We start from the raw sequence: 9,563 nt of genomic DNA, 5'->3' as shown, positions 1-9,563 counted from the left end.
AACATAGCACCTTCATGCTTTTCTCATGATATTACCCAGTAGGTCTGCACACATACACACATCAGTCCACCCTCGTTGTGAATGTTGTCTTGTGTTGTCCATCAGCTTCCCAACAATATTATGTGTCTTTTGTTCTTTCTGAGTCTCTTTCTTTCCAAAGGTTGTATATAGTGGTCATTTGGTGGCTCTAACTCCCTACATAAGATGTCTTGGGTTTCATTTTTCCTTTTCTCTCCTCAGTGGTGTTTGCTGAATGACAACAATTTAGGAATGCTCAATATGCTGTTGATTTTTTCAATACACAATATTGTTCTTGTAAAACTGTGACATTCCACAGAGCTACTGCCACGGTCCTTTCTTTGGGTGTCAGGCTCTGAAACTCTCCAAATTTTCTGTCTTTGGTTCCTCATGGCCGTCATCAGTCTTTATGATTTCATGATTCAACAATGTGGAATTACATAACAGGCATTGCACTAAAAGTGATGTGATTTATGCATTTATGCATGAGAACTAAATAGATTTTTAGATTCCTACTTAAACAGAATCTTTCCATGACAGTAGCATACTGATGAGAAAACACACACACACACCCATACAACAGCAACAACAACAAAACAACAACAAAGCATGCTCAGTATTGAGACTGTCAAGATTAAGTTCTACCAGCAAAACTGCAGTAGTGTCACTTTCTTTCTGTCAATATATAGATTTATGAATCATAATCATCCTTTTTTTAAAAAAAAGAATTTTAAAAAAAGATGGAGTTGACACACTCACCATTTTATCATTTCCAGCAAAATATGCGTTTGGCTTAAACTATGTCAAATGGATGTAATATAGTGTTTGTTTGCTGCTTTTGAAGGCTATGTTTTGGAGAAAGCAACCTGGCTGTGAAACAGTGTGGAGATGTAAATTTTCTAAGGCTGACTCTTCTTAATCACCATTTCCCCTGTGGTTTGTTCTCAGTACAATTCTCTGTTGCTTCACTCTAGAGCTATGCACACCAAACTGCGAGATGTTTAGTAGCTGATAAAGAAACCTTTAAAAAATAATATAAATGAATGAAATATAGATAAACTGTGAGATAAATATCCTTACAGCATGTAATATTAAATTCCTCCTGTCTCCTGGGTCAGTTTGTGAAGTGATTGACATTTTGTAGCTAGTTTAAAATTATTAAAAATTATAGACCCCAGATGTCTGCTTTAATTTCTTCATGGAGCCCGTCTGAACTTGCACTCACACAAGAAGGGGAAGCCTGTCCACCCCATCCCATTGCTCCTAAGAAGCCAGTTCTCTGTGCTGAGACACGGTGTAGAAAAGACAAAGGTGGCCCTTTTAGGCATGATTCCAATGGCAGCTGAACCTTGGCTTGATTTGCAGAATCTGTTTCAGAAATATTTGTGTGTGGATTAAGTGTTGGCTGTGGGAGGAAACAGAATTTTCCAGAAGACATAGATAAAAAATCCATAGAAAAAAACCTGTGGTACTCAGACTTGGCCCTACATATATCTGGGTATATCAAGTGTCAATCAACTCTTATCCTCCTTCCTCTCCCCAATGTCCCCCTACCAAAATTGAGCCCTCCACAGCCACCACCACTGCTGCCCCCACTTTTTAAAATAGCTTTGTTGACATACCATAGACTTCACCCACTTAAAATATATAATTCAATGGTTTTTGGTATGTTCACAGAGTTGTGTAATCTAATTTTACAATATTTTTATCACCCCAAAAAGAAATCCCATACCGGGTCAGCCCGGTGGCACAGCGGATAAGTTTGCATGTTCTGCTTCGACGGCCCAGGGTTCACCGGTTCAGATCCCAGTGTGGACATGGCACCGCTCGGCAAGCCATGCTGTGGCAGGCGTCCCACATATAAAGTAGAGGAAGATGAGCATGGATGTTAGCTCAGGGCCAGTCTTCCTCAGCAAAAAGAGGAGGATTGGCAGCAGATGTTAGCTCAGGGCTAATCTTCCTCAAAATAAAAGAAATCCCATACCTATTAGCAGTCACTCCCATTCCACTTCCCCTAGCCACAGGCAACTACTAATTTATGTTCTCTGTAGATATGCCTATTCTGAATAATTCGTATAAATGGAATTATACAATATGTGGGCCTTGGTGACTGGCTTCTTTATTAGCATAATGTTTTCAAGGTTCATTCATGTTGTAGCATAAAAGAGCTTCAATCCTTTCTATGGCCATATAATATCCAATGGAAAACACATTTCATTTATCTATTCATCCATTGATGGACATTTGGATTGTTTTCACTTTTTGGCTATTATGAGTTATGCTGCTATGAACATTCATGTATAAGTTTTTGTGCAGACATATGTTTTCAATTTTCTTGAGATCACCACAAGCATTGCCTTTGCCACCAACACTTCTATCACCATCACTGCCACCATCACCTGTGCCACTCCTACCTCCACCACCACCACTGCCTCGACTACCACCACCTTCACTTTTCCACTGCCTCTGCCCCCTCGACACCATCTTAACTAGCCTTGACTAGCCACTTCCACCTTTATCACTTCTACCTTCCTAATCACCACCAGCACTTCCATCACAACTGCCACCACCTCCATCTCCTCCACCACCTTTAACCACACCACCATCACCATCATCACCTCCCGCCCCCCCACCTCCTCTACCTCTCTCTCCTACCCCATAATAGCAATGCAGAGGAACGTATCCTGGTTGCCTTGGTTGGCTGCCAGATATTTCACCAGCAGTTCTGGAGGTTCAGTGAGAGCAGTTAAGAAGTGATATAGTAATGACAAACTTGTCATTCTCAGTGTTTGCTGTTCTTTACTCTCTTCTCAAGCCTCAGAACAAGTTCTAGAGATACCCGGATGCTCAGCAGAGTTATTCTAAGGATCAACTGTAACAACACATTTATTCCTTAAAATTAACATAGGAGAGGCGATGCTAGCAGACAGAGAAAGTGAATAAATATGCTGCATATGTCAAAGCTCCTAAGGGATCAATGCATGGGCCATGTTAGGAAATTCTGTCCCAAACTCCGTCTGTTCTCAGTCAGGTGAGTGAGTGTGTTTCCACAGTGAGTAATTAAAACCCCACCCTGGGGGCCGGCCCGGTGGCGCAGCGGTTAAGTTTGCACGTTCTGCGTCTAGGCGGCCCAGGGTTCACTAGTTCGGATCCCGGGTGTGGACATGGCACCGCTTGGCAGGCCATGCTGTGGTAGGCATCCCATGTATGAAGCAGAGGAAGATGGGCACTGGTGTTAGCTCAGGGCCAGGCTTCCTCAGCAAAAAAGAGGAGGACTGGCAGTAGTTAGCTCAGGGCTAATCTTCCTCAAAAAAAAAATAAAAAAATAAAAATAAAATAAAACCCCACCCTGGATACATGAAAAGTAAGATATGGGCATTTTGCTTTAAGGTCCATCACATAATTCCTTCTGAAGCACATTTCCTTTGATAACTGTTGTTTGTCCAGCCTCCGCTCAAATGCATTCAGCTTCTTTTGGCTAAAGGAGGACTGATTCCCCAGGGTGAGTCAGCTCTGGGTAATGTGTCAACTCGGGAGTACATTAGAAGTATCATTATTGGGGCAAGTCGGTACACTGTGAAGGCTAAATCTTCTTTCTCCTTCATATGTGGCTCTGGCAAAAGGACCCTCCTACAGAAGACCAGAAGGTGGCAGGTGGTTGCAGGTCCTAGGAACAGAGTCTTTTCCTCTTGTCCACGTCTCCATTTCTAGTTTCCGTTGTTCTTCTTCCACATCCTCCCCCAATATCTGCTTTGACCAACTTTCCCCAATCTTTCTGTCACTGATTTGTCAGCAAATTGATGATTGCACAGCAAATTAAGAGAAAGGGAAGAAAATTCCTACTTTGTGACCATCTAGTACATGCCAGGTGCCACGTTAAGTGCCTTATTTATGTTGACTCATTAAACCCTCTTAAAAACTCTGAAAAATTGGCATTATTAGCCCCATTTTGCAGAAAAAATTAATAGTTTATTTGAACAAGATCTCCCAGCTAATAAGTGATGTAGGCATGATCCAAACCAGATGTGTATGACTCCAAAGCTACGGAGAGGCCTGGAAGATCAAGCCAGGATTGTGCCTCTCTCAATTCAACCAGCCAGGAAACTCCAGGAGACATTTGGCTTCACAAAGAACAGCACAGACAAATGTACTGGACCTCTTAGCAGAAGGTCTTGGTGAACTCACCTTTCATTCATTCGTTCATTTATTCATTTATTCATTTGTAAAATATTTATTAGGCTTCTATGCCAGCCCCTGTTCTGAGTATTGGGAGAACAGCTGTGTGGGGATTAAAACAGAAAATTCTTTGAACTTACACTCAAGCTGGGGGCAGATAGATAAACCAACATGTAAAATATAGAGTAGATCAGATGGCAAGTGTCGCAGAGTAAAGCAGTGCAGAGGGTAAAGAGCGGACGAGGTGGGAGGGAGGCTGCTATTTTAAAGCAGAGTGATAGAGGAGGACGTCACAGACAAGGAGAAGCTTAAGCAGAGAATTCTTCAAGGTTGGGAGTAACTAAAATGATATGTCCAAAGTGAAGCCATTCAGGAAGCAGGAAGTGGGAGTGATGAAACAGATGTACAAAACTACCTGCATGTTTTCATTGAATAATACTGGAGTGCTGGAGTACCTCCTTTGAACTCAACCCATACTGGTTTTAAGTATTTCCTACATTGTCCAGAAGAAACTTGCAAAATCCTTGGCTCAATGTGCAAGAAGGCAAGTTCAGAGGATGAAACAGTGTGTAAGAGATGAATATTAAGTCAAGTTTTCTTAGAAGAGTAGAAAGTATTGACTTCATGGTCCAAGATTTAGGAATTCTTGCCCTGCCCGCATCCTCTGGGGCTTATCTCTGCTCACAAAAGGCTGTTTGCAGCGAAGAACCCTGCAGTTCTCCGCCCTAGGGCACAGAACACCAGAAGCGCTGAAGTCTTAACGCCCCTAGAAGCAGTCCTCCACCAAGGGTGGATGGGGAAGGGCCAGTGGCTTCCCCAGCTTCTTTGGCCCCAGGTTGGAATAGCTCTGAGGTGTATGTTCTTCATTGTCTCCCAGAGTTGCCCAGCAGAATCAATCTCCACTTCCTCACATGATAACTTGCCTGGTAGTTATCGCTTTCTTTATTCGCTGTCCTCTTCTCCAGCTCTTTCCCACCTTTCTACTTGTGTTTCCTGGGAATCTCTTCTCAAATAAATGACTTGCCCCAATATCTTTGACTCAGGATCTGCTTTTGGGGAAGCCCTACCTAAGACAACAGCTTCTTAGGAGATTCATACCAGCTTCTGAGCATCTCCCGTAAAACACGGCCGGAGAGAAATGTGCTGCCTTCCAGCTACTTCCCAGCATTCTTTGGATCCATCCTTCTTCAATGAAATGCCCTGTAATTCTACTGCCTGCATTTACAAACTGGCATTCGTCAGTGGTGAGCAAGGAGCTGCAGGCAAAGCAAAACCAATTATTCCCTGGGCCCATTGCTCTTCATCTGTGAAAGTGAGCTTCTGCCCCTCGTGTACCACTCTCCCCAAAGAAGGATTAGGGGAATGAAAATTTATAGTAAAAGGCAATGTGCTGCCTCCCACAAAGTTAGAAACTAAAGGGTAGCTCAGAGGTGCTATCGAAAGAGAACTCAACCAAGAGCCTTAAGACTTCCCTGAACCTTAGTCTATGTATGTCTAAGCAGAATGGATATAATGATGCTTGCCTTACCTGCTTCACAGGATGGTTGGGACTGTCAACTGGGATAATGTTCATGAAAAGGCCTTGTAAATCTTATATGCCACCAAGATGGGAATTAAAGTGAAAGGAAACATGATCAGCACCATCAGGGATAGAAACAGCCCTCTCCTGCCACTTGTAATTAGAGAATTGATTCATTGCATATATGCACATGTGATGTACTCAGTGGATTTCATCTTAAATTTAAGTAAATTAATTTTCACATCAAAGATGTCCCACACCTTTGTTAAATCTACCAATAAACTATCCAAGTATCTCCATGATCCTAACGGTAGCAGTTGGTGTGCTAAATTTTTCCCCTTTGAAATTCAGTTATTCTCTCTGACCTTTATGCAAAGCTGGTAAAAGTCAAGAGCATTAACACTTTTTGCCATTGTTCACCATTGTCCATTGTCCAAAATCAAAATCATCTCCTAGATGTTTTGTGAGAACCAAATGAGTTGTACATTCTACAGTTCTGTGCTAATATTACCTATTATTATCACTGTTGCCCATACTATTAATGATAATAAGGGAAACCAGGCAAAGGATCCAAGAAATATTGTGAGGCTACGAACCTCTGTAACAGTTAGCTATTGCTACATAATAAACTACGCCAAGACATAGTGACTTTAAACAATAAACATGTATTTAGCCTGCAATTCTGCAGTTTGGCACTAGGCTTGGCTGGCAGTTCTTCTGGTCGTGGCTAGGCTCCTCACGTGACTCCAGTCAAGTGCAGGTCGGCTAGGCAGCTCAGCTCTTGGGAATTGGCCAGCTGTTGGCTGAGGCTCCTCACCTCTTCTCTATGTTGTCTCTCATTCTCCAGCAGGCCAACCAGGGTTTGTTTTCATGGCATAGTCAAGAAAAATCCAAGAAATCGAGTGGAAGCACGTAAGACCTCTTGAGGCCTATAGGCTCATCACTTCTGCCACATTCTACTGGCCAAAGGAAGTAATAAGACCAGTTCCGGTTCAACAGACAGGGAGATACACTCCATCGCTCATTGGGAAAATCTTCAGTCACATTGCAAAGGGTGTGGGTACAGAGAGGGGTGAATAATACGGCTACCTTTGCACTCAATCTACCACAACCTCAAAGAGGCCCGCAGAATTCCCCTTCTCTCCTCTGTGTCCTTAGAGTCTTTATGGAAACAAAAGGTTAGGTGTCACACACCCTGTGTGTGTCTTAGAGTAGACACATGCTAATGTTTTTCCCGTTTAGAAAAATTGTAGGGCTCAGCGGGCCAGCAGCCCAAAGGGAGGATTTGAGAACCATGAGCAGAGTGATTGTAGGACCAGGGGCTGTTGGCAGGATGTGGCAGCCTGTCGATAAGACTGACCTTAATCCTGAAATAACAAAACTAATCCCTCCTATTCAAAGCAATAGGGTTTCGGCACCATCATTAACCCCTCAACAACAGAACTGGAAAGAAAACACTTTCAAACGTTCAAAATAGAACTAGATCCTCAACCAACACTTGACAAATAACCTTATTCCAGAAACTTCTGTGGATTTCCCCTGCCTGTCTTTTATTTGTTGCTATTTTGTAGGAATTTACACTGAAATTGGGAAGCAGGGGATTTCTTTTATTTTCCTTTCCTCCCAATCTTTTTTGTACAAAAATATACTGTTCTCTTTGCTGAGAGGATAAAAAAGACTGATTACTCAGGGATGAAAAAGAAATTATGTGTGTCAAAGACAGCTTAAGTATACACAAGATGTATCCTGAGTGTCTGGGGGAGTGGGGGTGTGGGAGGTGACTGCTGTCTTCCCAAGCTCTGTCTTACTTCTTTAAAGGAACCGTGACAACCGCCCGTTTAGGAAAGATGAGGCAAGTGCTAATGGTGTGTGTTTTTAAGCTTTCAGAGGCTGTGAAGTTAGAAAGCCCTAGAGACCTAAATCCGTACTCTCATTTGTTATTAAAGGCAAAACTCCAAACTAGGCCAAATAGATTCTCTAAGGGGCTAGAGCTTTATTCCTTTCTGCTAAAAATCCGCTTTGTTTCTCACACTTTGATTTGACCATGACAATGGCCCATTGGAATGTCTGCCCTCTGAACTTTCACTTATGCTCCTCAAATACAAACAACCTGCTTAGCTCTGAGAAGCCAGAGCAGTTCTTCAGTGAAGATATCCCTGCCAACTGTCTCAACATAATTTTATTCCAGAGCAATGATTTGAAACCAAGAAGAACTTTGGGATGCCTCGGAAGTGCTTTTTCCACCCCCCAGGGGCTGGCTTAGAGGAAGCTATAGCCTGGTTACTCAGAAAACAGAGCCTGAGATAGAGGCATAAATCTGAGTGGTTTATTTGGGAATGTGATTCCAGGGAGCAGGGATGAGGGATGGAAGAGTGAAACGGTGAAGGAGGGAGAGCCGATGCAGGAACACATTATGGAGTTAGCCAAAGTGACAGGCACCTGAGCGTTTGATACCCAGGGACAGCTGAGAAGACTTATGAAATGCATATCAGGACTATCTTTCTGGGCAAGAAAAGGAGAGCTACCCATCCACTGCCACCTCCCTGTGGTCAAGGATCCCACAGGGGAGGGCCTTAACTCCCCTGTACTTCTGGGTGGTGAGCATGAATGTCAAGGGGTTCTTTTCAAGAATGTCCTAAACTAGAGGATCAAAGAAGCTCCAGGGCAGAAGTGAGAGGTGGGGCTGAGGTGGATACTGTCAGTTCTTACTTGTGTGAGGCTAGTTGAAGTCTGTATGAAACTGATTGTCACTGCTATGGCTGGAAGAAGCAACAAGAACAGAAGAATTTGAAGGTATGTTTAAGAAGTATCTGATCTACACAGCGTACAGTTGTTCAGGTTGCATACTGCTGAACCCTAGGGGGCACCATTCACACCATAAGAGCAGCTCCACATATAGGGTCTTAACTGAGATTTTGTTTGAAAGAGCTTCCATTGCCAAAAAAGAAAATGCAAAAATAATAAAAAATGAAACCTTTAAAAGTCACTGTTCTAGAATAATTTGGAGGGCAAATAGAAAAGACAAATGGAAGAATAGATGGGAAAAATGAAGTTCTAAATATTACTGGCAGATCAAAGGTTTTGGATGACAGCAGAAAAGTAATAAGGAAGGTTGTTTTTGTTTTTGAGTCCTAAAAGCCCAAAGGCAAAGGGCCAAATGTTAAGCATGAGGAGAAAGATAAGGAAAAGGAACACCAAAGAAGATAGGGTTGAGTAATTCTGGCAAAATGATAAGTGAAAGAGAATGGGGGTGTGGTGACATAACTAGCCTAGAGAGAACAAGAAAGAAGGATAAAAAGGAATTTCTAAATAAAAATAGTACCTGAAGGGGGGCCAGCCCAGTGGTGCAGCGGTTAAGTCCGCATGTTCCGCTTCGGCGGCCCGGGGTTTGCCAGATCCTGGGTGCGGACTTGTCAAGCCATGCTGTGGCAGGCGTCCCACATATAAAATAGAGGAAGATGGGCACAGATGATAGCTCAGGGCCAGTCTTCCTTGGCAAAAAGAGGAGGATTGGCAGCAGCTGTTACCTCAGGGCTAATCTTTCTTAAAAAAAAAATAATACCTGAAGGCTTGGAGGACAAGGGCTGGTTATAGACTCAGTTTCCTGACACTACTTCCAGGCTATCTCTGTTTCATCTTCCTGAAATAACCCCACCTGTGTTCCTTTATCCCTCTCTCTACCTTTATTCTCACGACCATCATCAAGGTGACCCTGATTACCAGCTTCTACACCACAAAGCGGCTCTCATCCTCAGACTCAACCCATCCAACATTGCTGCAAAGTTTAGACAATTTAAATTCGTTCTCTGACCAAAATGTTTCACATCTCCATTCTCTCATGTTCTTATAT

Source organism: Equus quagga, chromosome 12 (assembly GCF_021613505.1).
Source record: "Equus quagga isolate Etosha38 chromosome 12, UCLA_HA_Equagga_1.0, whole genome shotgun sequence".
NCBI lineage: Eukaryota > Metazoa > Chordata > Mammalia > Perissodactyla > Equidae > Equus > Equus quagga.
The sequence above is the reverse complement of the archived record's forward strand: the minus strand, read 5'-3'. Positions refer to the sequence as shown.